Source organism: Rhinolophus ferrumequinum, chromosome 19 (genome assembly GCF_004115265.2).
Source record: "Rhinolophus ferrumequinum isolate MPI-CBG mRhiFer1 chromosome 19, mRhiFer1_v1.p, whole genome shotgun sequence".
NCBI lineage: Eukaryota > Metazoa > Chordata > Mammalia > Chiroptera > Rhinolophidae > Rhinolophus > Rhinolophus ferrumequinum.
Window position 1 is genome coordinate 18,262,687 of NC_046302.1, and position 13,157 is coordinate 18,275,843.

Genomic DNA, 13,157 nt, shown 5'->3' on the forward strand with positions numbered 1-13,157 from the left:
AATGATAATAGAGGACAACGAAGGTCTGCAAGAATAGCATTATTTTATAGATTGACCTTTAGATTGATAGGCAAAAAACCCAAAAACAAAAATGAGAGTTTTTTTTTATCAACGCACAGCAACTCTGTGGTTTACTTTTCTCATCTACAAAATGTGCTGAGGTGGAACAGTTTTCTCCTGGGGTGCAGAAGGCCAGGAATCTAGCCTTGCTGTGCATGCAACTTTAGGTGATATATTTACTCTCTGGATAGTGTCCATGAAATGGAGAATAAAAATACCTTACCTATTTGAAAACAAGGAATTGGATCAATTTGCTTATAATCCTTTTATTTCTTAAGATCTATGGTCCTTTCATCAACACATTTAACTCTAAAATAATCTTGTCGATGAACCCAAACTCAAACCACAAAAATGTGTCTACGTTTTTTTTTCAACAGTCAAACCTCCACATGGATTTTGCACTGATATTTAGGAGAGAAGTGATGTAAATCACAGTCTTTCTGACTGAATCTCATAAACTGTTGCTCATCCTAATAAAGTGACCCGAGCACCCACTATGGATGAGGCACAGACGATGAAAAAAAAAAGAAAGGATCTTAAGAGAAATTTCTATCTCTAAGCACATATTTTTTAAACTACAACTTTGCTTTTATGTTCCCTAGGTTACCATAAACTGAACCCACACAAACACTTTATTTGTACCTTCTTCATGTCTTGGATGGCAATGCTAAGCTGTCTCAGATTCCTAACCAGCCTGGTAGCTCCCTGAGATAAGTTTCTGTTCCTTCTTCATCCTTCTATCCTTCGTGATCCTCAATTCAGTGCCTCACCTGCAGCAGGGACAAAAAAGCTTGAACTGAATTGATCTGACTCCTTCGGTATTCAGCTGACTCTTTAGATTTTGCTAAATATTTCTTAGCTCTAGTTGGGAGTCAAAGCATTGAGAAAGTTTTATTAATAACTAAAAATAATACTAAAAGTAGCAAGTCCTAGCCCAGAAGAGATTATGTCTATCCCAAATTGAGAACAGATGAGAAATATTAAAATAGCCATTAGAGTACTGTGAAATGCTCCGATCCTTTGTCTGTTTCCATCATGAGTCAGGGATCCCATTTGGAGCTCATCTGCAACTTCAAATTTGCATAAGAACGGCTTCCATTGCAAAGCATCAGAGTCATTTTGCAAATTCAAAATATCCAGGTAAATTGTTCATTTTTATTTGTAAATATTTTTTTCAAAATCACTTTTAATAAAGCTCATTCTTAATAAAGCTCATTCTTGGGAATTTATGATGCACTTCCGAAGTAGAAGGTATAAGAAAATATAGAAAGGTGTGATTGTCCCTGAAAATAAGAAAAGTGATGCACATAGAACATACAAAGCTTGCTTGGTATTTTCATGAGGAGGCTTAACTCAGGACTCAGGAAAATTATTGATCGTAGGGTTATAGTGGCTGTTTTTTTATAAAACACATTTTCAGGAAAGGGATGCCGGCCAATCTGCCATAACATCTCCCTAAACTTTGATAGGGTCTCCATTACCATTTCAGTGCCTCAGAGGAAGGCTGTTTGGCTTCTTCCAGAATCCACTCTCAGGGAAATGCTGTGAGAAAGCCACAAGCTCTACATATGAAACACGAGAGCTCCCTCTACAGAGGTTACCAGCAACGTGCCCTCCAGCCTGTTGCTTTATGCTGGGACCCAGAATGAAGCCAACAAGCAAAACAAAAACAAAAACAAAACAAAAGGAAGCTCTGTTGACTTCTTTTCATGAGTACAAAATAGGGTGGGAATGAGAAGGTAGAACTACTCTGTTTGCCAAGTAGAGAAGAGTGATGAAAGAGAAGTTATTGTGTAAAAGAATGGTGTGTATATTAGCAGATTCTGTATAAAGCTTTCCTGTAATAACAATGCCCAATTTATTTCATTTAAAGTTATTCATGGTTTTCTTCTCTCTCTCTCTCTCTCTCTCTCTCTCTCTCTCTCTCTCTCTCTCTCTCTCTCCCCCCCGCCCCCCTTCTCTCTCTCCTCTCTCTCTTTCTCTAAGGTGGGGAAGGAACAGCAGAAGGGGTATGAGGAGGAGGGAAGAAATTATCAAACAATCCAGCAGCAAGCCGGGCTTTCCGGCAGAGGCACATCCCACCACATTCCTCTGGGCGTGATCGACTGGCCAGATGAAGAGCTCCAAGGTCATCAAAGGAAGGAGAAATGAGGAGTTGCCTGAATCTGTGTTGATTGGTGCATTGTACAGAGCAAGAATGAAACGTAAAACTCAAAGGGAAAGGGCAAAGCAGATGAGGAATTATATTCCTGAAGAAACCGTGCAGCTTGAGAACTGTGAAATGTCATTGGCAGGTAGCCCATTACCTTTAAGAAAATGTAAAGTATGCGCACTGCAGACAAAGGGGACCCATTGTAAACACAGCTCAATAACTCTTTCAAACGAGAGAGTGGGTTTGTATTTACCTTTCAGAGACGTTGGGTCACCCTGCCTTACACTAAAAGAAGGAAATGTCTCTAACACCTTAAAATGTTGAGTGCATACCACATACCAGAAAACTCGAACATGGCTGATAATGGGCACAGCAGTCACTGAAAGGTAACCGACTCGGCAGAAGCATTCGCGTGAGTATTCTGTTCTGATGACTTCCAAAGGTTAATTTATGTCCTATTTCCAGAAGTCAGAGTGTATTCCTCTGCTTAAAAGGTAAATATGTTATTAGAATCAGACTCTTTTTTTAACCTTCAATAAAAAACGAATCGTGGGTGAGAGCTTTCTACCCACTCTCCACACCACTTTCCCATCTACATAGAGACAACCTGGAGTGCTAACAATGTTTAAAGACTTTAATCAGATTTTCCAAGAAAAATAACAGTTGGGCATGGACTGAGACAGGATTCTGGAATATGTTTGAGATAATGTAATTTTATATAGTTCTCTACTGGGAGAGAGAGAGAGGGGAAGCAGAAAGAAAATTATCTGAGGATTAAAATGTGAATGGATGAATAAAATCTGCTATATCCATATATTTGAATGCTATTCAGCAACTGGAAAGGAATAAAATATTAATACACATTACAATATGTATGGACTTCAAAAACACTATACTGAGAGAAGCCAACACTAAAAACCACCTACTGTATGATTCCATTTATATGGAATATCCACCAAAGGTAAACCTGTAGAGACAAAGAAAAACAGTGTTTGCCTGGGGCTGGGACTGGAAATGAGGATTAACTCTAAGTGGGAATGAGGGCTCTTATTGGCGGACGTGATGGGAAAATTGTAAAATTGGATGAAGGTGATGATTGCACAACTTGGTAAATTTACCAAAAATTATTGAATTATATACTTTTAATGGGTGGATTTTATGTATGTAAATTACACCTCAATAAAGTTTTTTTTTTTTAAGTGAATGGATGATTTGGTAAAAAACAGCCACCAATTTGATTTTATAAGATTTTAAGGAAAGAAGATTTAAAAAAAAAAATATGACTGCCCCCTTAAACTCCTTTAGATAGGTCTATACCTAATCCAACTAATAGTGTACTTTTTTCTTAACGAAAGTATTTCACATGTTCTACCCCATATTGGAGTTAATTGTGTATGTACCTGTCTCTCCCTCTAGGCTGTGAGATCTCAGAAGAGAGGGCCCTTTTTGTATTCATTTTCTACCATCCTCCGTGGTATATACAGTAGCTTTCACAAAGTAGACACTTAATGAACATTTTCTGACTTGAAAACATGATCTTTAGGGGGGAAAAGGAGCCTAAATGAAACAAGAGAAAAGATGAAGCACCCAAAGAAGTGAGCTATCAGGCAAATAGACATGTTTTCTCTAGAAAACCAACTTCTAAATAAAGGCCTATTAAAAAGAGCATTTTTAGAGAGAATCCAAGTCCTTAAGGGAAGGATGCAAAGAAATCTGGTAAAAATGAAATAACAGAAACAAAAATGTTATCTGTTACTATAGCACAATATTATCCCACCTCTAATGCAAATACTTTTCCTTTCTATGACCACCTCTCTACACACACAGACACACACACACACACACACCAGAAACCACACATAGGAGTAGAAGGCAATGGTAAGCATGAAGAAGAGAAGTACTCTAAGTCATGGGATGTGGTACAGGAAGTTGTCAGCAGATGCCTGAGTGGAGGGACACATTTTTAATTGATCAATATTTATCATTGAACAATATACAGTCCTCATGCATGGTATTTTATTGCAAACACAACTCAACTGGGACATGACTCTTCTGTGTCATAAAGGATACCTCTGGATTCAAAACTACCAACTAGAATGGTCAACTGAGAGTTTCCACTAGCCATATGTTTGGTCTGATCTCTTGGACAAAGCTTGAGACCATACAATCCAGGAGTTACTTCAAGGAGCAGAGTCCATGCACTTACGCATATCAGCAGCAGTGCATAGGACAAAAGTTCACATATAAAAATAACCAAGTAAACATCTATCAGACTTAAATTTGAAAAGGAAAGGAAGGAAGGAAGGAAAGAAGGAAGGAAGGAAGGAAGGAAGGAAGGAAAGAAGGAAGGAAGGAAGGAAGGAAGGAAGAAGGAAGGAAGGAAGGAAGGAAGGAAGAAAGGAAGGAAGGGAAGGAGACAACAACCCTTGAAAACAGAAAAAATAAGTATTAGAGGGGGTGGAAAAATAATATCAATTCAATTTTACAGTTGATTGATTTGTGTGGGGAGCTGGGGAAATTAAGCAATGACAACTATTGTCATGTTTTTAAAAGAACTATTATAAAGAAACATTGAATAATCCTCCAAAGAGCAGAGAAACAAAGAAAATACACTTGAACACCCCCACCAAAAAAAAAAAAAAAAACAACTTCAATTAGCCATAAAGCAAGCTTGTAATAAGGGTAATTTAACAGGTTTCTAAGAGCCAATGTACCGATTCATCCCTGAGGATGTCTGAGAAGGCAATTAGTATTTTTATTTGGAGTAAATACAAACCTTCCCAAGGCAAGAAGCTAGTTGAACCAGGAACCACTTCTGCTCCCTTCCTGATGTCTGATTTTATTCAATTTTCTATTGCTTATCTTCTAAATGTGCTTGTAATAACCTGCCCTCTTGCTAGCACCTTCTTGTAAATGAGATGCCTATCTGGGTTTATCCCAGCTAAATAAACTGAATTCAATAAAACCCATCCTAGGTTATCCTCCAGGAGAGTTATTACTCCACTAACATGCTACTGTTGCTACTGTTACCTAATGCTTTAACCTCTCCTTTAGGCTTGAGTTATGCTACGTTGTTGTATATCTAAGATAAGAGGCTGTCTGGAGTCTGTTCAATGTTATCGCATAACACACAGTGACTTTTTTATTGAAGGCACTCCATGAGTACCTCTTCACTGATGCAGGTTTTATTGTAACTAATTCAGAGGCTGTGTGTGAGTGTGTGTGCACATACATGTGCGCACACACTCATATATACATATATATTGAATACATATGTATTTTTTAAAGATAAATGCTGAGCTTAAAACGAAGTCATGATGTTGCTCTCCACAGTTAGCTGATAATCTGCCTTAATCTGTCAGACCAGTATGCCCTGTGTGGTACTAATGTGGCTTAAAGTGAAGACGCTAGTCTCTTAAATATAACCAACACTGGGTGCTTGCTGTTTCTCTATGCTGGCCAGCCCAGCCTCTGCCCAATTTCTGCCCTTTCAGATCCTTAGATGCAGCAATTCCCAACCATGAGATCCCCAGACTGTTAGGCCTTCACAAAGTTAAAAACAGGGTGTTCTGATAATGTTGATGTTTCAAAAAGCCTAATGGAAATTTTACATTTCTTACAAAGGCTGCAATGAGCAGTCTGCTTTCTTTGATTTTGAATTTTATCAATTCGTTGAATAATCCGGATTGTCTCATACTTATCAGAAGCTCTGACATCATACATGATGCTGGTGAACCAATTATTGGAGGAAATTAATTATTCCTTAAAACTTTAGTTTGATAGGAGAAAAATATTTCAAAACATGGAACCCAAAAGAGTAAAAATATGTCATTTCCCTGGTGATGAAAAGGTTTGCTACCTTTACCATGAAACAGCAGAAGGGAATAGAAAAGTGCTGACCTGAGAATCATCATTTATTAAATGAAAGCATACCCAGACATCTTGTAAAACAAAGTCTAACTAAAAAAAACAAAAAAAAAATGTTAAATACATGCCATACTTCTTCCACTTCCTGCCCTGTGATTCTGGACCCAAATTTAGCATGAAATTGAAAAGTTCTACAACTATTTCTTTACTACTTAGACCCAGACTTCTGAAGAAGCCAGAGAAATATCCCACGTCTCTTTTTCCTGCCTATCTTCCTACATCCATTAAGCAAACACAACTTACAGGGGAAAATTGTACAATAAGTAAGTGGAAGGTTAATGTACACATTTTTATGCTTCCAATCAGGGACAAAGAGAGGAAAAAATTATCTAACTTTTTGCTGTGTGGAAACTTCAGGTTTTAGTATACTCTATCAGTTCTTAGTATTGAGGAAACAATGAATAGGAAAAGATGCACCCTCAAAAAAAGCAACGAGGTCATAGAAGAATGACAACTAGAAAGAGTAAATTGAACCAGTAGACGTCTGAAAAGTTGTCTTCTACACTGTAGATAAAGAAATGTGTAAATAAAGGAATGTGGCCATTACATGATACAAAGAGGTCGAAAATAGGAGAGTCCACATATTTTATGTGGCATATCCATAGAATAGAATTTATTTGGTCATAAAAAGAAATGAAAGACTGACGCGTGCTACAAAATGAATGAACATTGGTAACATTTTGCTAAGTGAAAGAAATCAGGTGCAAAAGATCACATATTATATGATCCCATCTAGATAAAAGTTCAGCAAAGGTAAATCTATAGAGGCAAAAATTAGAATCCTGGTTGCCCAGGGTGAGGGATGGATGGGAAGGGAAAGTGACTGCAAATTGGCACAAGAGATTTTTCTTCTTGAGATGCAAATGTTCTATCACTGGATTATAAAATGGTTGCAGAATTCTATAAATTCACTAAAAATCATTGAGTTGTCCATTTAAAATGAGTGGATTTTATATGTAAGTTATATGTCAATAAAGCTGTTAAAATATTTCAAAATTTAAAAAAACATATAACATCCTCAGCACCCAGCACAGTTCCTGCCACACAGAGGTGCTTAATATATGCATGCTAAATAAGTGGATAAACAAGTGAATGAAGTGATAATCAAAGAGTACAAAACAGTTATGTGACTTACAGAAAGACCTGAGCATGCATGTTGAAAAGATTCATTATATTCCAGGCCAAACAACAACAACAAAAAATTCTGAAGCCTAAACCTAGATATTCTGTTTTTAAAAAACATTATCATATTGAAGAAGAATTGTTACAGGAATTCAGAGAAAAAAACAACAGTTTACAAAGGTTAGCCTAATATTTCTTCTATGTAACAGTAAATATCAGAAGGGAGTGGAGAAACACAAAATTTTGGAGGGAAAAGAGAGACCTTCAAACATATTCTTCCCCAGCTAATTTATCATTCATATGAGAAAGACATTTTAAAATATATAAGGCTTTAAAAATATATATTAACTATATGCCCGTCTTGAAAATGTTATTTAATATTATGTGACAGGATGGGCTAAGTGAAGCTACAGTTACTAACAACCCCAAACCTCAGTGGCTTAAAAAAAACACAGGTTATTCTTTGATTACACTTAATGCCTATGGGTGGGGGAGGGAGTTGGGATCATCTGCTGGTTGCTGTTACCCACAGATCCAGGCTTATGGAGAAGTTCCATCTTGAACTTTCAGAGAGGGAAATGGAGTTCTGGAGAGTTTCCATGTGCAAATCCATTCACAACTCATTGGCTAGATCTAGTCCCATGGCCTCACCCAACCAAAAGGGAACAGAGCTCTACTGTTTGTCTGGAAGAATTCTGGAGGGGTAGAAAAGGAAGATGAACTGGTTCGGAACCCCAGTACTGGAATAACAACATCGAGGCAAAGCACCTTACAACCAAGCCCTTCTCCACCCAAGAAGAAGATGACTCATGTTCCGTATTTCCATTCTCCCAACCTAGAGACAGAAGGCAGACCAGATAGTCTCAGTACTCTACCAGAAGGAACAGGATTCCCACAAAAGCACCAAGCAAGCCTAACATCTTAGGCAACAGGGATTCAAAGGAAGCCCTGCTGACAATAAGCAGTCAGGGCAGCTGGTTCCTTCCACACCATGCCTGGCACTCCCTTCTCCTACAAAGAGGCATTGGGTGGCCAGACACTCAGCGAGTATATCACACCACCACAGTGCTCAGCAGGAAGCCTTCTCATCCCCATAGGCCAGAGACTCCCTTTTCCCACCTTGAGGTGCCCAGGAGCTCAGCCTATGGAAGCATCTTCTGTCCCGTTAGACAGCACCAGCAGGGACCAGTGGGAGCCCCAGCAGCACCAGATCAACCAAGAAGACTAAAATAACACCCCAAGACTCTGGAAATTAAATTATCATCGAAACCACAGCCCAAAATGTAGGCCAGGACCTGCAATGCTATATCTAAACAGGGTGACTGCCCAAAATAAAAGATTTAAATAGGAACCAATGTCTCCTAACATAATAGCCAAAATGTCTAGGATACAATTAAAAATAACCAATAACACCAAGCATCAGTAGATTCACAAGTCGAATGACAAAGGACAACTGATGTTAACACAAGGAAGAGTAAGGTGTTAGAATGATCTGACAAGGATTTTAAAACATTTGTCATAAAAATGCTTCTACAAACATTTACAAATTCACTTTAAATATATAAAAGAACAGAAAATCTTAACAAGGAAATTTAAGGGATAACAAAGAATCAAATGAGAATTATAGAACTGAAAAAATACAATAACAGAAATAACTCATCAGATAAATTCAATAGTAGAGATGATAGAGGATAAAATCAGTGAACTTGAGGACAGATCAATAGGATGTACCCAATCTAAACAAAAGAGAGAAAATAGGCTGAAGAAAAATGAACACTGACTTCAGAACTTGTGGGGGAATACAACAAAATCTTGAATATTTGTGTCATCAAGTTTCCAGAAGGATAAGAGAAAGAGAGATTGCTCAAAGGGCATTCAAAGAAATAATGGCTGAAATCCTCACAAATTTGGTGAAAGTCATACACCTACAAACTCAAGAAAATGAACAAACGGCAAGTAGAGTAAACCCAAGTCATGTCAAGACATACTATAATTAAACTTCTGAAAACTTAAGACAAACTCTTGGAAGCAGCCAGAAGAACAATGTCACATCTATTATTATGCTAAGCGAAATAAGTCAGACAGTAAAAGTTGATAACAATCTGACTTCACTCATATGTGGGATATAAAACTAAAAGCAACAAAGGAACAAGACAAACAAATAAACAAAAACCCAAAGATACAGACAACAGTTTAGTGGTTACCAGAGGGTAAGGGGGAGACGGGACTGTTCAAGAGGGTAAAGGGATCAAATATACGGTGATGGAAGGAGAACTGACTCTGGGTGGTGAACACACAATGTGATATATAGATGATGTATTACAGAATTGTACACTTGAAACCTATTTAATTTTACTAACCACTGTCACCCCAATAAATTTTAATTTATAAAAAAAGTGTTTGCTTGAGGTTCATCTAGAGGTGGATCTACTGCCAAGGTTATTCACCTGGATTTTGGTGGGCCTCAGAAGATCTACTTCCAAGCTCATGCATGTTGGCCTCTCCACAGAGCTGCCTCATGACAGGGCAGCTGGCTTCTCCCAGTATGAGCAGAGAGAGAGCAAGAGAGAATGTACAAGGTAGAAGCCACAGTCTTTTTAGAACCTAATCTTGGAAGAAGTGACATCCCATGGCCATTGCCATTTCTGTTCAATAGAAACAAGTCAATAAATTCAATCCTTATTCAAGAAATGGGAATTTCACAAGAGCAAGAATACCAGGATTCAGGACCACCTTAGAACTCAGTGATACTAAAACCTGACAAGAACAACAAAAGAAAATTACTAACCACTCTCATTTATGAATACCAATGCAAAAATTCAAAATAAACTATTAGTAGACATAATCCATAACGTATATGAAAAGAATAATATACAATGGCCAACTGAGGAGTATTCCAGAAATGCAAATGAGTTTTTATATTAGAAAGCATATCCATAAAGATTAACATATTAATACAACAACAAAAAATTGATTATTTTATATATGCTGAAAAGGAATTCCATCTAATTGAACACCTATTTTTGACAGAAAGAAAACTAGTCAACAAAACAGAAATATAAGATTTAGTAATTAGGGTAGACTAAACTGCTATAATAAGTGTACCCAAATGATAATGACGTATTACAATAAAAGCTTATTTATAATTCGTGTAATAGCATAGGATGGATGTTCTTGATCTGCTTCTCCACACGATGACAAAAAGACCCAGACCCGTTTCATCTTGTGCCTCTGCAGTCCACTAGACTTTATCATTGTCTGTATCCAGCCAGCTAGAAGGTGGCAGAGTTTGAAAAATTGTTGAGAATTGTTTAAATTAATATAGTCTAAGCATGAAAGTAATACATAACTTTCACCTACAGTTCCTTGGAGAGAATTTAGCAACATGGTGAAATCTAACTGCAGATGAGGTTGGGATATATAATCTACCTCTATATGTCCCAAAAGAAAAACATATTTTGATACACAGCTGATCATCCAAATAAGTCATTTTTTAACATGATAAAAATATACAAATATCTACCCAAAAGTTAGCATATTTGTGAAATACAAAAACTATCCCCCAATTAAATTTTAGGAAAAAGAAAAGGAGGTGTACTTTTGCCACTTTTTCTCACATAGTTCTGGGGGAACCAGTGAAGAGAAATATAGTCTACTAGAAATATTAAAATTAGAAAAGAAGAGGCAAAATTACCTTATTTTCAGGAGTTATAGTTGTTCATCTGAAGGGAAAAAAAGAATCAACAAAAAAATTATTTCATACAATAACTCACAGAGTGAATGTGTATACAAAATTAATAAAACAAATCATTAGCCGTCAAACAAAATTGCTAGAAGATATATTGAAGGAAAGCTCACAGTTAAATAACAAGTAAAAGAGAAAATATCTAGAAATAATCTTTAAAATAAAAGTGGTAAGATCTACATAAGAAGATGTTTATAATTCTATTGAGAGAGAAAGCAGAAAAAGACCTGAACAAAAGAAAAGGCATACCATGGTTTTGGGTGAGAAGATAAAAAATCATAAAGACAGCATTTCCTCAAGTTAATATGTAAACTTAAAGAAATGACATTTCAAAATACCAGCAGGATTTTAAAGGAGAGGAAGAAGTGAAGTAGAAAAAGCTGATTCTAAAACTCATATGGAAAAATAAACAAGAATAGCCAGGACAATTCAGAGGAAAACGTAGTTATGAGCGTATTAGTTATTGTTAGAACTAATAAATGGATTTAGTAAGGTTATAGGATACAAAAATCAATATTAAAAATATGTTATATTTCTATACACTAATAACATAGTATCAGAAAGAGAAATTAAGAAAACAATCCCATTTATAATTGCATTGAAAAGAAAAGATATCTAGGAATAAATATAACCAAGGAGGTAGGAAAGACCTATACACTAAAAACTATAACACATTAATGAAATTTAAGAAGACATAAATAAATGGAAAGATATTCCATGCTCATGGATTAGAAGAATTAATATTATTAAAATGTCCATACTACGCAAAGTAATCTACAGATATAATGCAATACCTATCAAAATTCCAATGACATTTTTCACAGAAATAGAACAAACAATCCTAAAATTTGTATGGAACCACAAAAGACACTGGGTAGCCAAAATAATTCTAAGAATGAAGAACAAAGCTAGAGGCATCACATTGCCTGATTTCAAACTTTGTAACAAACCTATAGCAATCAAAACAATATGGTATTGGCATAAAAACAGACACATGAATCAATGGAGCAGAATTCAGAGTTCAGAAATAAACTCATATATATATATGTGGTCAATTAATTTATGACAAAGGATCCAAGAATACATACTGGGAAAAGGACAGTCTCTTCAGTAAATGGTGTTCAGAAAACTGGACCACAATCTTACACCATATACAAAATGTAACTCAAAAGGGATTAAAGACTTGAATGTAAGACCTGAAACCATAAAACTCCTAGAATCAAAAATAGGGGGTAAGCTCCTTGACATTGGTCTTGGCGGTGATTTTTTTGGATCTGTTACCAAAAGCAAAGATAACAAAAGCAAAAATAAACAAGTCATCAAATTTAAAAGCTTCTGTATAGCAAAGAAAACCATCAACAAAATGAAAAGGCAACCTACTGAATGGGAGAAGATATTTGCAAATCATATGCCTAACAAGAGGTTAATATCCAAACATATAAAGTTCTCATATAAATCAACAGCCAAAAATCAAACAATTTGATCAAAAAGTGGGCAGCAGATCTGAACATTTTCTACAAAGAAGACATACAGATGGCCAACAGGTACAGTAGTCTTCTCTTATCCAGTTTCACTTTCCACAGTTTCAGTTACCCATAGTCAACTGTGGTCTGAACATATTAAATAGGAAATTCCAGAAATAAATAGTTCATAAATTTTAAATTGTGTACCATTTTTAGTAGCATGATGAAATCTTGCACCATATGGACCATGAATCATCTCTATGTCCACTGTATCCCTCTGTACATATTACCCCACCCATTAGTCATTTATAACCATCTTGGTTATCAGATGTACTATTGGGATATCACAGTGCATGTATTCAAGTAACACTATTTTACTTAATAATGGCTCCAAAGCACAAGAATAGTGATGCTGGCAGTTCAGATAGGCCAGAGAGAAGTCATAAAGTGCTTTCTTTAAGTGAAAAGGTGAGTATGGTGCAATAAGATATTTTAAGACAGAGAGAGAGAGAGAGAGAGAGAGAGAGAGAATGAGAGAACATATTCATACAACTTTTATTAAAGTATATTGTTATAATTGTTCTCTTTTATTATTGTTATTTTTTATTTATTGTTATTTATTATTTATTTATTGTTATTTTTTATTTATTATTGTTTATTAACAACAATTATTGTTGTTAATCTCTTA